Source organism: Microplitis demolitor, chromosome 3, assembly GCF_026212275.2.
Source record: "Microplitis demolitor isolate Queensland-Clemson2020A chromosome 3, iyMicDemo2.1a, whole genome shotgun sequence".
Taxonomy (NCBI): domain Eukaryota; kingdom Metazoa; phylum Arthropoda; class Insecta; order Hymenoptera; family Braconidae; genus Microplitis; species Microplitis demolitor.
The window spans coordinates 4,651,820-4,672,090 of record NC_068547.1 but is presented as its reverse complement, the minus strand read 5'-3'; the positions used below and the strand labels follow the sequence as shown (position 1 = coordinate 4,672,090).

Sequence of the window (20,271 nt, the reverse complement as noted above, 5' to 3'; positions counted from 1 at the left end):
TTTCGAGTATATTTTATTCATAAGCTGTCACGGAATATAATCAAATAACTTTCTTACCAATAAAACTTGTTTCTCGATGCTAAATAATTAATTTAATTCCTATGAAATATTCATGACATTAATAGATACTGATTCATTATTTTAAAAGTTATCAACGAGATTCTTAATATTTATTTAAACTTTTAATTCTTATTTAACACTGTAAAAAGTGCGGTATTAAAAATTGACTCAATTTAACATCGTGTAGTGGGAAAATGAAATAACACCAGTGTAAGCGGTGTAATTTGGCGGTGTTAAAGCGGTGTAAAAAAATTCTACTATAGAAATTAGATAACACCGAAAATTTTAACAGTTACACCGACTGGACTTATCCCGGTTTTTTTACAGTAAAGTAAAGGTCTGACCAAATAGAGTATCTACTACTTTCGGTAATTAAGTATCAAAAATTTTTTTTTAAACGTTTTACCTCATCAGTGTCATCATAAATTACATTTCTCACTTACGTTACGTATAAATTATTTTACTTCATCACTTTTTTCTAAATATAAAGAACACAATTTTCTTTTTTTAATTTTTTTTCGACCCCTTCTTGTAATTTGAGGATCAAAGGCAAAATTATTAGCCGTTTCAAATTAATTATTTTAATGATTACACCTATCAAAAAATTTAAAACTTACGTGTGAATTTTTCGTGATATTTATTTTCATATTAACAAATATTAAATTACTAATTAGATAATATAATGACTAATTAAAAATTTTTCTTCTAATTAAAATAAAATAATACTTTAAAATAAAATTACCAGTAAACAAACAGTAATTAAGCATAAATAAATACAAACAGATGTAAAGAAATAAAATTGAAAATGAAAAAATAATCGAGTGATTAACAAAAGACATATCGATTATTTAATGACAGGAGGTATAGCAAAGTACACAGATACAGAGAGACAAATAGAGGAGAACGATTGAAATAGATTTTCAATAGGAAAACCACTGAGGCGGCAAACAGAAAGCCGTAGAATGTGTGTGCACATATAAACGACAAGAGTAAGCGACGAGGGATAGTAGCTCTCGGTTTTGTTAGGCTCTCTCGAATGACTGGCCAACCCGAGAGATTGTTTTGGAGAGAATTAGTGGTATAGTGATTTCACCGAGCTCCAGAGTTGTTGGGTATCCGACATACAGTCTACAGTATACCAGTGGCTTCTTGGTGTAGAATCGACAAACACCGATCGGTAGTTACCTACAATCCACCTCCAAACCAATGGTCGAGAACTTTACTAACCCCTTCTCATTTCCGCAGCACACACTCCTATCAGCTCTTATATATTGTCTACAACAGGCACAATCATCCCTCAATTTCTGTCCAACTGAGATACGCTTCAATTCATCGTTTAATTTAACATTTACTTACTCATTTACTCACTCTTACATTCCAACTAATTAATTCCATCACAAATTAACATTTTTTCATTAAAAGCTACTTTAGAGTAATTGTGGGCTTTACCGCGGTTCAAAACACATGATTATCTTAGTAAGGATATTTTAAGGAGTCACTTCAAAATACCAACTTGCATTTTTTTGCTCAATATTTAACTTAATTTGAATTAAAAATAATTATTTAAATAACTTGATAATGTATGTGAAAATTCAAAGGCAATAATTAAAAATTCCATGTGAGTTAATTACTGCTGGTCTTAAAAAGCTGGAGTATAATATTCCCTCTCAAGTATCAATTGTTTGCTGGATAAATCCTAAATCAACAAGCTTACTGCAACAGTTTTTTACTCTTAATTATTATTAATTTAAATTTTATTTCCAATTTTAAATTTAATTTAAGAACAGGAATTTTAAACTCTGCCTTTTTTTTTAAGTTAAATAACTGAACCTGTACTCTGGTTGTAATAACCGCTGTAATATGCACGCTGATGCTATGCACCAACACTCGCGGTGGCAAATTTAAAATGAAATTAAGATCTTACAATAAAAAGGTACACTGAGAAAAATAAATATTTGTCTCAAATAAATCAATTTATTTGTGGTGTTTTAAAAATATTTCTTTATGACAAATAAATATATTTAGTACAACTAAATATGACAGTTGATTCAAATAATTTTATAATTTGACGGAAACATATAATTTATTTGTGGTAAGTAAATGATATTAAATTTGTGACAAATAACCTAAAATTTGGCGATACTATACATATATTTGAAGCCCTTATTTATTTGTAGCAATTGGATCATTTCTTTACCCCAAATAAATCATCTGTTCCACGCAATTAAATTGCTCAATCATATATGACAATAGCATTAGCAGACATTTAAAACTTTTTGATTTAAAAAAAAAAAAAAATAAATGTCAAATAAAATATTTTGAAAAATTGCACGTATAGCTTATAAAATTTCTGACATGTGCATTTTTTTAGAAATATTTTTTTTTCATCATTTATCTGTTAAAAAAAATTTTTTTTAATTTCAAATGATTGCTAACTTTACTATCATCAATTATAATATATATTTCTTACAATTAAATATTTATTTGGCCATATCTAAATATACGATATTTTTGACTCAAATAAATTTTTTTTTCAGTGCATGCTTACACGTTTTTTTTCAACTTTTTTTCCTGCTCTTTAGATATATATTAATGCCAATCAGCATTTTCAATACAATTCATTTATTTGTGGTTTAATTTGATACTTTGTATTTCGTAACAAACTTAAAACAGCATAACAACAATATCTGTATCGTAGAATAGACCAGAGAACGTGTGTACTGTTGCTATGTTCCAAGTTATGAATCTGAATAGAATATAAGTCTTGACAATGTTGGAGCAAAATGTAGACACAATGTCATGTCCGGCAACATTGAACCTCGTTAAACTGGGAATAGAATTTCTAGCCTCATCTATGACTATGACCTATTTCAGTCACTCACTCACTCACCCAATATCTCTCTTTCCTTCTTCCTGTCTCACTCTCTCTTTCTTCTGTCATCTAATCCATTTGGTTTCCCACAATTTCACATTCACGTCCATTTTGTAACTCGACCACAACATGAGTATTAATTCTGAAACCTAAGCTGCAAATTCTTTTAAATCCAGTTATCTCGTTACATTATATGTTCAACCGCTAAACTTAATTTCATACATAAATTCTTTATCATCATTTTATATTTTCATATCTTCACGAATTGTACTCAATGTATTTTTGACAGACCGACTGAATAAATTCTTCCAGTTTATAATTAAAACATATCATTAGTCTGTTCTGTTTCCGTATTAAGAATTAATGAATTTCGTCGATATGTCTGACGAATAATTAATCGTATAATTGAATATAGAAATAGGTCATAGAATAAATTTATTTATTTTATGAATCCGATTCATATAAACTTTAACACTCGTCAGAGATTTTTCAAATCACTCATCTTAGGTGTCACGGTTAAAAAAGTAAATATATAAAAAAAAACATAATTTATCTTTTATTTTATTCTACGTTAACATATGTGATCCAACAAGCATAATTTAAGCCGAAAACAGTTTAAGGCACGCAGTTTATCTTCGTCAAACCATGAGAACATAAAAAATGTTTTTACTGAAACATTTATTGTATAGTGACCATATTTGGGAATATATACACATTTTTTTGTGTCTACTGTGGATTTTTTTGACGATGAATAAAATAAAAGATAAAAAATAGGTCCGTAGTTATTTACAGAGTGATTAATGGTTCGGTTCAGAGTATAAAATTTATGTGGGAGTTAAATATTGAATATCTTTAATTTGCATTCCTACAATAAATTAATGAACTTACTACCGCATTGAGTTAACGAGGAGCTAAGAGCCCCTCGTGTATATTTGCCAAAGTAACGAGATCTTCCATTTGTGGTTCTCGTTCCTAGTATTTGTGGTTCTAGTTGAGTCCAATCACTTCGTACTTCTTGATTGAACTCTTTGATTTATTATTGAGGATTCTGTATTTTGTAAAATAAATATTTATTTTCCTATTACTATTCACTTCTTATAGATAAGGAAATAAGTAGTTGTTAATAAAAAACATTTTGATTGAGGGAATTGAAAAAAAAAAAAAAAAAAATAAAAAACGTAGGTCGTGTGGGTCAACCCCAAAACTCCCCGCTGTTTTAGAGCTCAAAAACGTTATTATTGGTAAACGTTTGAACTCTTAGAGGGTAGAAAACGATTGGACCGAAAAAAAATTTATTTGCACGGGCTCTGCGACAAATGATAGAACTTGTTGACACTTAAATTTGATCAAACTTTGAAATAAATCGGTCGAACGATTTACGAGCTATGCAACAAGAACTTGAAAAAAAAAAAATTTTTTTTTCATTTTTATTTATTGTATGATTGTAAACTACTTGATCGTTGACTCCGAAATCTAATCAGTTCTAAGTCTTGGTAAGCCCTTTCGATTGCCGCCAAGAACTTTCAAATCTCTTGATTCGTTCCAAAGATATCGCCGGACAAAAAAAGCTTCCATACATACACACATGGTCAAACGTCCATCCTTAAATAGTTAGGATAACTTTCTAGGACCTCAAAATATTAAGATCTGATGAAAACTCGATTTTCGAAAATCGGAACAAAACCGGGAACTTCCCTTTTTTTGAAAATTTTCAATTTTTATAGCGCAATGTTAAAGATTTAATGACGGTTTCAGTTAATTAAAAATTAAAGCTATTTAATTTTAATTTAAAATTTTTTCGGGTCTTGACAAAATTTTTCAAAAATAAAAATTGATAAAAAAGTTGAAAAAACTTTTAGCGTGAAATAAAACTTTATTTCGTGTTGAATTTATTATACCTGCAGTGGTATAAAGATAAGTGGATACAATTTATCGTTTATTATGCAATCTTAATAAATAAAAATTATTTCTTCCATTAAAATTTTTCTATTTTTTTTTACTACACATCTGTGGTAAATGTCGTAGGTTTTATTTTTACTAACGTACGATACATATATTTTTGAATAGATGTGGATAATTGTAGACATGAATGACAGGAATGAAATTGTATAATTAAATCCGCCAGTCAATGAAAATGCACATTAATATAAATTCAGGTCAATCGTCGAAAATAAACCTGGGTATATGTAATAAAGTATTTTCGAGTCAAAGTTATTTTTTGTGATTCAATAAACTGAATTAGGTACTCGATAGTATATTACAGTACAAAGGTTCAGTCTACCCTATCTTTTATTCTCATGTCGCTGAATTTATAATATCTGAATATTTATAATTTCAGTCGACGATTTTGAACTGTATATTGAAGTAGACCTGACATAATTCTTCAATGTCAGTTAAAACAATCATCTACAAAAATATCCGAACCACTGAAAAATTATTTATTGAAGTATTTGAAGCATATGTCATTCAAACTATCAGAAAAACACTTCAAAAAGTACAAAGGCCGCATTCAATGTTCACGTAATTAAAATATTAATTAAAATTTGTAAAATATCACAATGATCACTTTTTTTTGTTTTAATTCATTCAATTAAAGACAATAAATTATTAAAGATTTTAACTTGTCACTGCCAACTTACACTCCACGTCTGAATCTTTTATTGAATTACTAATTTTCCAAAATTATTCGTTGACTTTTGAGGTTTTGAAATTCGTTTTCTATTGATTTTTCATTGACTTGATTTATAATTAATTTCCAAAAGTTCATATTGGAATTATTTATGTATAGTTACAACTTATAAAGAATTACTGATCTTCTACACGACAATATTTTTTCAAAAGTTAAACCAAATGCTTTCTAATGTTAATTTTTATAATTTTCATTAATTTAACTCATTAATGAAAATACGAAGAATTAAATTTGATAAACTTCGACATAATTTTTGACAGATATTTTAGTTACAAAATTAATAAAATCTCTATATCACGTAAACGAAGAATTTGAGCCACTTAACTAAGAGGACCTTTTTTGTAGAGAATCAAATTTCCTAAAAAATCATTATCGGCATTTTTTCTGTAAATTTCGGTATTTAGTCAATATCAACTAAAAACGCAAATTATCATAAAAAAAAAAAAGATTTTCAGAACCAATACAGAAAAAACAATGAGAATCTCAGTAAAATTACTAAGGAGACTTTTGAAGAGTATTAAATTACCTACAAAGTCCCATAAACGGCGACTCTATAACTTGAAATGCGCCTGAGCTATAGAGAATTAAAAAATAATCCTAACTTTCCTATGTATTTTAAATGGGAAAACTTCAAAATAAAATGTAAAGTACGAAAAATGATTAAGGGCTGGAACTTGCAGGTAATTTTTTTTTCAATGTCTACAATAATAATTTGAAATGGAAGTGAAAAAAAAAATAGTCGTTCCAAAGGACCATCCTAGTATAAATATATACATGAAATTTTTGTTTTGCTCAATGAAAAATAGCAACCATAAAATAAAAAAAAATATATTAATCAATATTTGTCAGCAGAGTCTCACGTAAACCTTGAAATTAGCATGTAATAGTATTAAACTAGTAAGTGTGTTTACCAAACTTAGTAAAGTGGTGTTATTCGCTTACATTTGATACAAATTCAGCTAATTACCTCTTACGCGAAGCTGTGCGGCACATGTAGAAAGGAGTGGAGCGAAGAGAACAGGCGAGAAGAGGAGAGGGGAGAAAACCCTTCTCGCTTTCGCAACCGTCTCATTGCTGTGGTCTGGCGCGCGAATTTCCCCATCTTGTGTTGTGGATACCTAAAACTAACATCACTGTAAACCCCGTGTACGATTGTGTAATTGCATTTGTTAATTAAGATTTAGATCGCGTATAAAGTAAACCCTTGAAGTAATTAAATATATTTTTTTTAATTAATCCCTCATGGGTTTATTGAGATTCCTCTCTAATAATATCTGCTATCATTAACAAGTGAGAATTTAAAGCCAGACGACTTTAAATTTCATTTAAAAAATCTGATGTCTTGTTTCTGTGAATTTTTCTATAGAAATATTCTTATATATCATTTCTCTCATTCATAAAAATAATATAAAAAAAATAGTCTATTTAAATTAAATCTTCTAATACGGACTTTAATTAAAATCTGTTTCCTCAAACGTTTCTTATAGAGAATTATCAGTAGTATGATTTATTGATTCGAATTACGAACTAATGAGCAAATATATATATGTCTATCGGATGTCATTTAAGAAAACCTCTGACTTCTTAAAGGAAAAGTCGTTTTTTTTTTTAATATCGTTACAGAAAATTGAACCCTTGAAAAAAATATAGATTAGACTAATTTTCTGAAAGTAAATAATTGAAAAAAAAATCATTCCTCGTTACAGCTCTCATCAATAATTTACTAAGATAATCGATAATAAAAAATTTCATAAAAGAAGCGGCTGTTTAAAATTTTTAACGAGAGCTTTTTTTTTAATTACAGATAATTTTGAATAGTGAATATTGAAAAATGGTACATAAAAGTATTAAGTAATTTTGGAGATATCCCGTTTAAAATTAAAATTTTCCGAAGCTTGAAATTTATTTGCAATGACAATTTTTCAATTTAATCAGACCTACGGGGTAAAAAAGTTTTTCATGAATTTTTTGACTCCAGAGGGAAATCCTCGACTATTTGAGCTCGCAATATAATTGAAAAATAATTATAAAAGTATAATGAGTAGAGTTTAAGAATATGAAGAAATCCTTAATCGTTTTTATTTATCTAAAATTATTTAAACACGTTTTACTTATACAAACTCCGAAGACAATATTAACCTCCAGTATAATTTCGTGTGTCAATAATTAATTTACTTCAAATGACTCAGAGATTTGAGCTTTAGAGGAAAGATCACCTCTCAAGTTTAAATAAAATAAATCGAATAAAATATTCAGATATACATATTTGACATGATACTTTTGATATTTGAGATATATTAAATGATCTCATATGTATTTTACGTCTTTCAATATTCAATTGGATTTTTTACAAACTTATGAACAGAAAAGAGTTCGCTTAGTATCTCCAAGAATCTATTTTACTACTGTTTTATTCTCGAATACTTGAATATTTGTCCTTTTTTATTTCGTACAAAAAAAAAATTCCTCAATATTTCGAAAAAGATGTCGAGTTTGTCATCCTTTTGTAATACTCCCTTTTTACTCAGTACATCATATCTATACACTAGGATTTTCATCTTTTTTACTCTTTCTATTACTTTTTCTTTATACTACACTACTTTCTTACAGTCCTTTTATCCAATGTCTTTTTTTTACTCGACGATATAGCACCAGACATAATCTTTCAGCTGCGAGGCTTATCTCATAATGGACATGATGGTCCTCACTGCCTGCTATACTGCCCGATATATCTTAAAAGATCCATCGTTAATATAGTTTATATACTCACTCATATTTTCTCTATACTTTGCTAAAAAAATTCAAAAATAAATATACCAATTACTCATATTATGATAGCAATTATCAATTTAAATTTATATTTAATCATCGTGTGGGTTATTTATAAAATAAATAAAATAGTTTTTTTAATGTTTGTATTGAGTTCCATACACTGTAAATCGAAGTGTTTAAATTTTAAACACCTAAGTGTTTTGTTGCCATTTAAATATATTGAAGTCACTTTCTACACACGTGCAAACATTGAGAAAGTGATTACAATGTATTTAAATGGCAATTAAACACTTACGTGTTTTAAATGAAAACACTTCGATTAACAGTGTCGTATACATCTAGGGTACCGGCGGGTAATAAGGCCTAGCTAAGGGAGATTTTGAATAGAATTGAAAATATTGCATTTAATTATCGAAATGTATCATTAATCTTTATTTCAATACATTAGCCATAAAATGTCATAAAGTAATCGTAACTTTTACCATAGACAAACAAAAAATTATACTTTTACAAAAACGATACGAATAGGCCTTATTTTACTACGGTAGGGTAATAAGGCCTACGGGTTAAACAAACTGGAATAGTTTAACTATATTTAATAAAATTGGTATTAGAGATGAATCATCACTTAAATTTAGCCACAATACTTTTTAAGAATCAGAAGACTAGATTGTTTTTTATAATTTCTTCTGCGCTACGACAGTATATGACGGATGATGAAATATAGAAGACAGGGAACGTGGTATCGGGACTCTATATATTTGTCGTAACATCTCTATGTAAGACCCTTCTACTAGAGTAGCCTTTAGCGGAGGCGATTATTTTAAATATCATTTCTGTCACTTAGGCCTTATTACCCGCACCTTACGTACAGTGTAAAAAATTGGATGTGAATTTGGAGCGATTACGGATTTTATTTAAATCGAGTTCACTTCGTGATTCGGAGTTTCAGAAAAACTTATTTCGCTTACGAAATAAATATGGAGTTTTTCATCAGAGTGATTTCGGAGTGGCCTGGATTCTATTTCAATCCGTATTCACTTTGATTCAAAATTTTAATATTGAAATAAATTCCCCTTCGGAGCAAATTTTACTCTGAGGAGATTAAATAAATAAATAGTCATCCGCTTCACATTAACTCCGGATATAACCCTCGTTCACTCCGCAAATTTTTTACAGTCTCCATAACGTTGTCTTAATTTTCATAGTTAGGAAGAAAAATCCTTTTTTTTTATCATTTTACTTATCAAAATTTTTATCATTAAAATTATTACTAGCAAAGAAAACAACTTCCGGAATTTTGTGAAAATTGTCGACTTTCACAGCAAGACATTAAAAAATACATTTAATTAATCCCGCTGTATTTACAATTTTAATCTATTGATACCAATTTGAATATTGAATTGGCCTACTTCTTGATGATTTAATATTTTACATAAATCAAATTAAATTTACGTCACTATTGGATCGCATCAAATAATAGTCATGTTTCTAGAATCATCTTCTCAATATTTTCTTACATTCTATTAAAAATATAACGAAATCAGTTCACTGATTTCATGAATCAGTCAATTATAGATATTGTCGATAATGAAGTTACATCCTCTTAGAGTAATGAAATTATTCATATAGCATAGTCCTCATTTTGTTCGAGCCACTTAATGAATTGAATGTTCATTTATGTATATTTTTATAATCTATTTACAGTTATACCATGTGAATTAATTTAAAATTGTGTTGAGAAAATAATATGAAGTTCTATTTTAAAGAAATTTAATCACATTTCTCATGACAGATGAGAGGAAAATAGAAACAGAGGATAAAATATGATAATATATTTTATAAATATGAAAAAAATGTGTCTAGCGATTCGAAATTTTTTTTAGCCCATGTACTCCGTCGAGCCCCACCCTCGCCTACTCAAAATTTATTAATTTTCACGGTAATTTTTACCAAATTTTCAGTCGTTAAAAAAATTACTAATTGAAATAAACTGTTTAAAAAATTTTAAATTCTTGGTTTATCTTCCAAACGATATTCAGTTTACAAAAATCTTTTTACTTCAATAAAATAACTCCATATTTACCTATTGGTAATTAGAGTATCCAACAAACGCCAATGATATAGAATCATATGCGTTTTATCTTTAATCTAGATGAACGGAAGTAACACACATATTAGTATGGCTACGTAGGACATTTAGACTATAAATATATGAATATATGTGCATACATATACATATATATGTATACACACACCAAAATTATGTAGTAAACCGGCTAAATGCGGCACGATGAGAAACCGGATATCCGTAGCTCTGGGTGGAATCGGAAAACGGTAGTGAGCTTGGCTTACCAGGAAATCCCGTCAAGTCTCTGGGCTTTTCCGGCGTGGACCCTCTGGCAGCCACCACAACTTTTTACTTTCATTTTTTCCATAACTCTTTTTGTAACTTCACTTCTATTCCACCATTCTATCCACATTTCATGTATTATAATATTATATATATGTATGCATACACATATATACATATATCTTTTTTTTCTTCCACCTCTTTTTCACTCGTTACATCTTTTTTTCCTTTCCTTCTATTATGATCATTACTTTTTATGCTTTATAAACTCGACTTTTTCCTTTGAGTTACCATTTTATATTCCTCTACTCACTGATGCCCAAGCGTCGATCATTCAAGAAGAAAAATTTTAACGTTTGACGTTCAAACGTCTGCGAATCAACCAATTTTATTTACCGCCTCAGATGTGCACTATTTCAATTTTTCGCATCAACAAATGTGAATCCTCACGTTTTGTTTGTTCAATTAATAACACACGACATTCAATGTTTTTTTTTTATTGTTTTATATTTAGACCAGTGAGTTGGAGAAAATGTTAAAGCATTAAAAAATTTTGTATACTGAATATTTATGAAATAATAGATACGAGTTCATTCATTTTTATTATCTACAATTCGATTATTTTTATCGAAACAGTAAAAACAATGATCACGAGTTAGGTAAATCACCAAATCAACGAAAATAATAATTATCAGAAAAATATTTTAAAATGATTTTTTTTTTAATAGCATATTTAACTCGTAGTGAAAAATTGGAAAAATAGCTATAGGGAAATTTTCAATTTTTAGACAATTATGAGAGCTTAACAAGTGAGAATGAAAGTATTGCCACTATGGATAAATTCAATTTTTATGGAATGCAATATATCATTAGTCGAACGCTGGTAGAAATTTATTTTTCTAACAAAAATATTATCTTTGTAAAGGTTGATGATATCAAACATCAAAAAACCATTCATATTTTAAAGTAACACGAACTACGGTTTCAAAATTAGAGGACTAATTTTAACAAGGTCATAAAAAATGTAAATTGATTAATAGGTAATAATTAGGGCCAGGATTTTTGCTTTAATTTAAAAATAATTAATAATTAATTGGGTCAAATTTTTGATATTATGGCAAAAATATTGGTCGTATAAAAAAATTTCAGCAATAAAAGTTGTTCAAAATTTGATTTTATAAAAAAAATGCCTTCTATAATTTTGTCATAGGACTAATAAAAAAAGCCGTAATTTCAAAATTAAGATTTTGGTAATTATCAAAAATTTGAATAATTTATTATGAATCGTAATTTTGGAATTACGGTGAAAATATTAGTCGTATTAAAAAATCATAAGAGAGATTTTTTTTCGAAAATTAAATTTCCTACACTTTTGTTGTAAAATTTTTCTGATGAAACCTATATTTTCGCCTTAATACCAAATATTAGAATCATTCATTTCAAAATTAAGTCAAAAATCTTGTCCCTAGTCATATTAATCCAGAGCTAAAATTGCCGAAATTTACAATCTTTCGAGAAATAGTTTTTGATATATTTTTTTTTCACGCGAAAACATAAAAAAGTAATTAAAACTTGGCATATATGCTCAGCCGATTTCGAACGTTTAGAAGGTAGCAGTTTTCTTCTTAATAAAATCGTTATTTAATAAATTGAAGGAAATCAACTGTCAAAAGCTAATGTATTCAATACTTCATACTGATCACGTCAAACTGTTTTCCGTTAAATAAATAGGGAATTTTTAGTTTTATGACATGACAGGCGAAGAAAACAAACAAACCGTAAAAAAAGTGCGTGTCGTTTTTCAAATATTTATTATAATATATATTGCTGTGTTAACTGTACATTTTTATGCTATTTTGAGCTTTTCATAGCCAATTACGTTATGAATAGTTTGGCTTCAAATATTTTTCATATCTTTTATAATATTATAGTGATAATATCGAAAAGTAAAGAAGAATGAATAATAACAAAAAGAATTGATAATTACTAAATAATTAACCAAAAAAATAATCGCGGCCATCTTCGTCTTTCAAAAATTTCTTCTCCAAAATTACAAAATTTCATAGATTTTTAATTACGACAACAATTTATCTTACTATTCATTATTGATTTATTCGGTTAAACGAAGAAAAAAAAAAAAAACAGAAAATTGGTCATATTACGATTAAGGTCATAAAAAATATTCGATACTAAAAGAATTCGTGATCGCATTACGACGCTATACCTAAAATTTCATATCTTTTTATTTTGTTATTTTTCTTTTTTATCAAATCGATTGTCGTAACTATTGATTACCCTCGTCCCTGACATTGAACTTGACACGAAAGTAAACTAGTCCCCTCATTTTATTTATTTACTTCACTAACGTATATTGTGGAGGGACGAAACAAGATGATATTAGTCGAGGGCTAATACCACATAAAGTCTGATCTCATGTTTTGAAGTATGGCTATTCGGATGAGGTTTGCAATAAACGAATGTAATTCTCACAGGTACAAAATAAATTCAAAAACTACTTTATCAGACAGTAGCTAGAGCCATCTTTCTTCCGAAAAAAATCGATGATTTTCAAACCGTAAATTTCTTCGGTCTGAAATCGATTGTTCCCACTGACGAAACAGATATTTATACTCGTAGTTCAAATGCTGATGGTATTAAAAAATAATTATATCTTTTTTCATAAAATAATTTAAACTGTCTATTCAGTGACGTTTGTATTATAAATTATTTCTATACGATTTCTTAGAAGATTTCAGTCGAATGCCAAACATAGTCATGAAATGTAAAAAGAAAAAAAAAGTAACTGCTTTCAGACGCTTCTTTATTCATCTTAAATTAGGCCAAGTACTTCATTTTTTTTTTTTTTTTTTTTTTCAAGATGGCCTAAAGTAGGACCACTATTTTCAGTTCGAGCAATAAAGAACAATATCTATACGTTGATATATAAATATATATCCATACCTATACAGCAGCTCTTTGAGTTACAAATTTAGTGCACAGCAACTTCGTGACCTCGTCGCGATAACATCATTTTACATTTTACATCAACATTGCCATACATTGCTATACACTACATATATTTATATATATACATATATGTTTTTATCTCTCACTATATATATCTCATTAATTCTTCATAGACTTTCGTTCGTGCATTTCGACTGTTCACGCTCATTAGCAACCGTATTATTAATTATATTCATTATCAAATTTTTATATTTTCGTTAATTATAAATATAATTCAAACTGTTTAATTTATGATAATGATCAATTAAAAATAATAATATTGCAATTAATAATTTATTAATTGATCAGATTATTAATTAAAATAATTTGATACACAGTATTAATTAAATCGCATAAATATAAAGTGATAAAATATCAAGTAGAAGTACAAAAAACAAAAAGAAAAAAGTTGGATTAATGCCGAGTGTTGAAACGTCTTTTACTTGTGCAAAAGGATAAAATTTAGTACCCGCACCTGGACAAGCGGACACGTAATTAAGCTGGGCAGATAAACACGCAATTACCTAGACGACGAGAACACAAGAAGAGGGAATGAGAATAAAATGAAAGAGCAAGTTTACGGGTTTAGTGTATAGTAGTGTACGTGAGAAACGTTCGAAGCTTTATGGAAGGGGTAGTCAAAAGGTAAAAAAAGTCCTGAATAAAGAAGACAAAAGATGAAGAGAGAGTGATGCTTGTAGAATAGTGGATAACTCGTTGCTGGAGGATAAAAGCGTAGAAGGTGAATTGCAAGTCAGTGAACGGATAGGTGGGTTATAAGACTCAGTACTCTGTTTCTGAGTTAAACCACAGACTCCATTTGACTTCTAACAGAGTTAATTTAATGTCGTACTGCTACGTAACGGAACCATCTCACTTGACGACGCTTGCTATGATAATGAGACAAAGTTATACTGGGTGATATCGACGATAATTATGACACGATTATAAGCGGGATTATGAATACTGCAACCTTGTTATAAAGAACTTTCGTCTAGCTTAATTGAGCGTTTGATTGCATCTATTTTTTTTTTTTTTATTTTTTTGTAATCATTATTGTTGTTGTCGTGTTTATAATTAAGGCAAATTCAAACTGGCGCCAAAAATAGTTTAGATAATTGTCATTATGAATAAATTTTGGATAAATTTCTAGTACTTTTTATTAAGGTTTTTAATAACTTTGATGGATGCGAAATTCTGCAGTATATGGTATAGAATTGAGTGTAGAACATAGAATTTTGCAGCGAAAAATTTTGACTTTAAAGTGATGTGGAGTACAGGTAATTATTATGATCCTGAAGTTATCAGACAATTGACAATTTTTGGATTTTTTTTTTCAACAATTTAATTAAAAAAAAAAACAAAAACTAAAAATATGCACATGTAGACAATTTCAAAAACTATAAGTGCAATTTTTTGAAATATTTTTTTTTTTATAATTTATCATTTGGAAGGAAATTCAAAAATTAATAAGTAAAAGTCTACTTGATTGAACCCACTAATTTTTACTTCCACATATAATGTATTTTTATTTCTCAAAATTTCTGCTGACGTATCATAAATTCGACTCTTTAAATTGAAGTAAAAAAGCTTTAAATTTTTATTGTAACATTTTAATTAATAAATTTTTGAAGATGATCACAATGAAATAGATAAAATAAACTAAAAAATAAATAAACAAGTTTTAAAAAAACTGAAATACCGAGTACCCAAACTGAACAACGACCCTGCTGTAGTACTCTTATAGTGGTTGTTCCCCTGACTCTCTTCCCAGGGCGTTTGTAGGCGTCGCGGCGGCATCGTGTTCGCGACATAAATCTTGGGAAAAACACGCGTCGCAAAATTGCTACGGGCCGACACTGCTCCAGAAAATATGTCACCGTCTTTTACCCAACCGTTGTGCTCTGTATGCCACCTTTTTCTTACCGTTTTTTTTATCTTCAGCTTTAGCTTTTTTCTTGTTTCCCATTTTTTTCCCTCCACTTCATATGTACTAACGTATTTTGCCAACCGGCTTCTGCACGCGACTCGATTTTTCTTTCATGACAGAAAACACTCCATTTGAGTTTCAATATACACACTAAATATATAATCACTTTTTACTTAGTTCTTTTATTTTTTAAAATTAAATTATAATTTGAATATTCATAAATTCTTTGAAGATTAATAAAGTCTTAAAACTTTATTTTTTAAGATTAAAACTTCAGATTATATCTGAAGTAGTTTTATAACGAAGAAAAATTACTAACAGAAATAAAAAATATTTATTCAAAGTAAAATTTTCATTGAAAACGAGCCAATTTGTGTGATTAGGTAGCTCTTGAATGCGGCTTCTCTGAAAATAGATACTCAAATCCAATTACATCGACGATCCGCTCTCTTCCTGCTTTTACTTATTTTTCTGTTTTTTTTTTTTTATTTCCATTAAATTATTTTTTCCCGATTTTTATTTTTTATTTCAATGTTTTTTTGCATCTCTTTAAAACAAATTTTTTCAATGAATTTAAATGTCTACATAATATTTCTCACGTCCTCAACCACACATTTATTTATGTACACCACCAAAAATTTACTTCATAATAGAACATTTATAGGATCATTTTTTTTTATTTCACAAAAAAAAAAGTTTAATGTCAAAAATAATATTTAACCAATTATTATTAAAGGTCATATTATAATCAAATTTATTTGATCAAACTCAGATACTTGAATATTAAAAAAAAGAAGTTCATTATAAGTAATTGGAATTTACTTCAAATAAAATTAAAGTTTTTTTTTTTTAATTATGTATTGGATCAATTAATAGTCTTGGGATCAATAGATTTTATCATTATTTTTTTTAATGTTCTCGTTAATAAGATTGATAAAAAAAAAAATTAAGTTTAAGACCGCTCGTAAAAATTTATCTCTCGTTGAAACTACAGGTTCAAAAAATTCAGAAAAAAATTTCAAGTTCTTAATTTAATTTTAAATTTTAGTTGCCATTAATATAAACATTTAAAAAATTATCAACTTTGAGCCTAGAAAAATTTATGAATTAAAATTATTTTTAAAGAGTGACTATTGTCTGTAATTAGACAAATATTAATTATAATTACAAAAAGTAAATGCTCGAAAGTTAATCACTTAGTAATTTTATAATAAAAAAATCAATCAATTTTTTTTTAATAAATATTTTGAATTGGATCAAATAAAAATTTCACTAAATTACAAAAATATTTTTTTAGTCCGTGTTATAAATTTCTAAATGCTGTTATTTTATGAAAATATGAAATTTCAATAGTTATATATTTTTATAGTTATCCATATAGAAATAATAATTTATAAGATTGATGAAGGAAAAAATTTTAATGTAAATTTAATTTTTTCCATTACTGTCACAATTACCATAATTATTATTTCTATTTAATTTATTTAAGTGTCTTTCCACATTGCTTTGATAGTCCTATCGGGAGTATGTTTGGCAGTGTACTATAGAATTGAAGACCTACCTGGGGGCAATGAGAGTGAGTACTGCATTGCAGTACACCGGCCAGTCTAGCCGCGGGCCGCTGGAGTATTCACGGGCAGACAGGAGCTACCGAACACAACCTACCTAAACACGAATACTTCATGCATTATAAATACAAAGATAATATTGATGATAACAATAGTAGTACAAAAAAAGTCTAGAAAAAATTGTGAAATGCCAGTTCGATTTTGTCGACGCATGCATGTTTTTAAAACGTCTCACGACTCATCTCGATCTCTCGAATCTCATGAAAACGAGTCGACGAGTTTAAATCGCCTGAAGCAATGGCTCCCTTGTGATAAGACACGACTCTCGGATCTACAATACCGCCACGGTCTTGCTAAAATTCTATCCTTACAACGCAGAACAAAATGCTATTCGTCTTTTTCTTTCATTTCCTCTTACATTCGTTTTTCCATCTCACTCTTTTCCTTCGTTTTTCATCCCCCATCTCTCCCTTCCCTTTCCCTTAACCTCAACCTCAACTTCAACCTCCATTACACCAATATTCTCATACAGCTACCAAACTCTAGATATAACACATTCAAATTCAACTCCCTTCAATATATTACTCCATTTCACCACATTCTCAACTGTCATGATTTTTTAAGACCTCTGTGAGATCTTCGGATATTCAAAACCATCATGTCGTGTCCTCATTTCCCAAAGTAGTTGTTTTATAATGTATAAAAATTTTTTATTCATAGTCACAGAACATGATACTTTTTACTATTACTCACTAAAAAAATTTATCAACCCCCGAAAAAAAATAAAAAAAAAAAAGAAACAGAAATTTAACTTCTGATTCTGATGTTGTGCGTTTAATACTCTATCATGAGTAGATCATCATGAATCACGTATGACTCATGCAGAATACAACATATATAGACATAACATTATCGTTGTGTCTTTGGAGATATTAAAGATAATGAGGTTGCTTCTGACGTTAAAACAATCAAACGCAGAGAGAGGTAAAGCTGAAGCAATGTGCGATGTCATTTATCCAGTTGAATAGTTTTGCTCGTAAACTGCTAGAGTAGTGAGAATTTCCGTATTGCCTGGGGTGCAATCGTTGTGCTTCGCCGAATTCAAACAATATGTCATCTCCTTCTGGTAGTGAAGGAGAAGGTTACTTGATCCTTTGATAGATCATCGACCAGGCCACCCCATCAACAAGGTGCAGATGTCTGTAATCACTAATTGCTAATCACATTTCAATTTTGCTTGTACCCCCAGTGGCTTAATAGAGTATCGTGTGATGATGATGATGACGACGATCATCCTAGACGTCAAGATGAATACCTCTAAGTGTATATATATTGACATGTATGTATACCGGATCTATTAAGGGGAGAACAAAGGATAATTGTTGATTCATGTATTCCATTCAATTTGCCTCTGAGTGATTATCAATTATATGACTTACGTATATATCTATATATGCATATGTACGACTGCAAGTGTCTTGTGATATGTTAATGATGACAGTGATGACTATTGATTTAGCAAAAACATTAATAAGTAAGATGTGTGTGACGAAAGTGGTTTTAAAAATAATACCGCCGCCGGTATAAATATTCTTTACCGGTGTTAAAAAAATTTTCGGTGTTGAAAATATTTAACTTTGTGAATATTTTTACTTACTCGATCATAGTAATTTAAAAAATTATATTTACAATTTGATATTTTTATTTAAATTTAGCTATAGTTTTAAAATTAACAAAATTTTTTTGCATACTAACTTATGAAAATAAAAGTTACTGTTTTGAATGTAAAGAATTTCAGAAACATAGCTTAGTAATATTGTGAAAAGTGGTAGCTATAATTTTTAAATTCTTTTTCTTTTATGTATTTTTTTTTTTTCCTAAAAAAAAAAAAAACATTTATGGTTATATGCATGCATTATATGTGTGTATGTATAAAATATATAACCGCGATAAGTTTTAAGAATTTCGTGTGAATTTGAGGCCAATGGGCCACTTGCTTGTACTCACGAATTTTTCTTGTTGAGCCAAAGATACATGAGCCCTAATTCTTGGATGTCAGCCAAGCTGATAAGCCGAATGGAGGAATTCCTCTGTCACTCGTTATCACTGAAACTATGTCTGATTTTATTATTTGTCAACGATTAAATTTTTTCGGGGATTTCATTTCCATCGACAATAGTTGATGATTAATGCAGTCCTGTTACAGTGGAGCGTTTTTAACATTTACACACATGTATTTTTTGTAGCCATAAAAACATTGAGTTTACACAGAAAAAAAAGATTTTTATGTACAAGATATTTTTTCGCGTGCTAAGAAAATTTTTGTTTTCAATTTATAAGATACCCGCGGGTAATAAGGCCTGATTTACAGAAATGGTATTTAAAATAACCGCCTCCGCTAAAGGCTACTCTAGTAGAAGGGTCTTACATAAAGATTTTGTAACAAATTTATAGAATCCCGATACCACGTTCCCTGTTTTCTATATTTCGTCATCCGTTATATGATGTCGTAGTGCAGAAGAAATTATAAAAAACAATCTAGTCTTCTGATTCTTAAAAAGTATTATGGCTAAATTTGAGTGATGATTCATCTCTAATACCAATTTTATTAAATATACTTAAACTATTCCAGTTTGTTTAACCCGTAGGCCTTATTACCCTACTGTAGTAAAATAAAGCCTATTTGTATGTTTTTTGTAAAAGTATAATTTTTTGTTTGTCTATAGTAAAAATTACGATTACTTTATGACATTTTATGGGTAATGTATTGAAATAAAGATTAATGATACATTTCGATAATTAAATTCAATATTTTCAATTCTATTCAAAATCTCCCTTAGCTAGGCCTTATTACCCGGTATCTTAATACAAAAAATTTCTTACACTGAAAAATTAGTTTTTTCTGTGCACTGAAATATTCCTGAAAAAAAATTTAGAGAAAAACTTTTTGGTACACTTAAAATTGTACATAAATGATAATAAAAATCATAGATTACGATTTAAAGAAATTTCTACCGAATT

General features: G+C 28.7%; 1 protein-coding gene across 1 annotated transcript in view; it reads left to right on the top strand.

Annotated features, from left to right (window-relative positions):
- The window catches only part of LOC103580761 (uncharacterized), a 142,832-nt gene that overhangs the window by 56,711 nt on the left and 65,850 nt on the right, over positions 1 to 20,271 (top strand). The window lies entirely within an intron of this gene.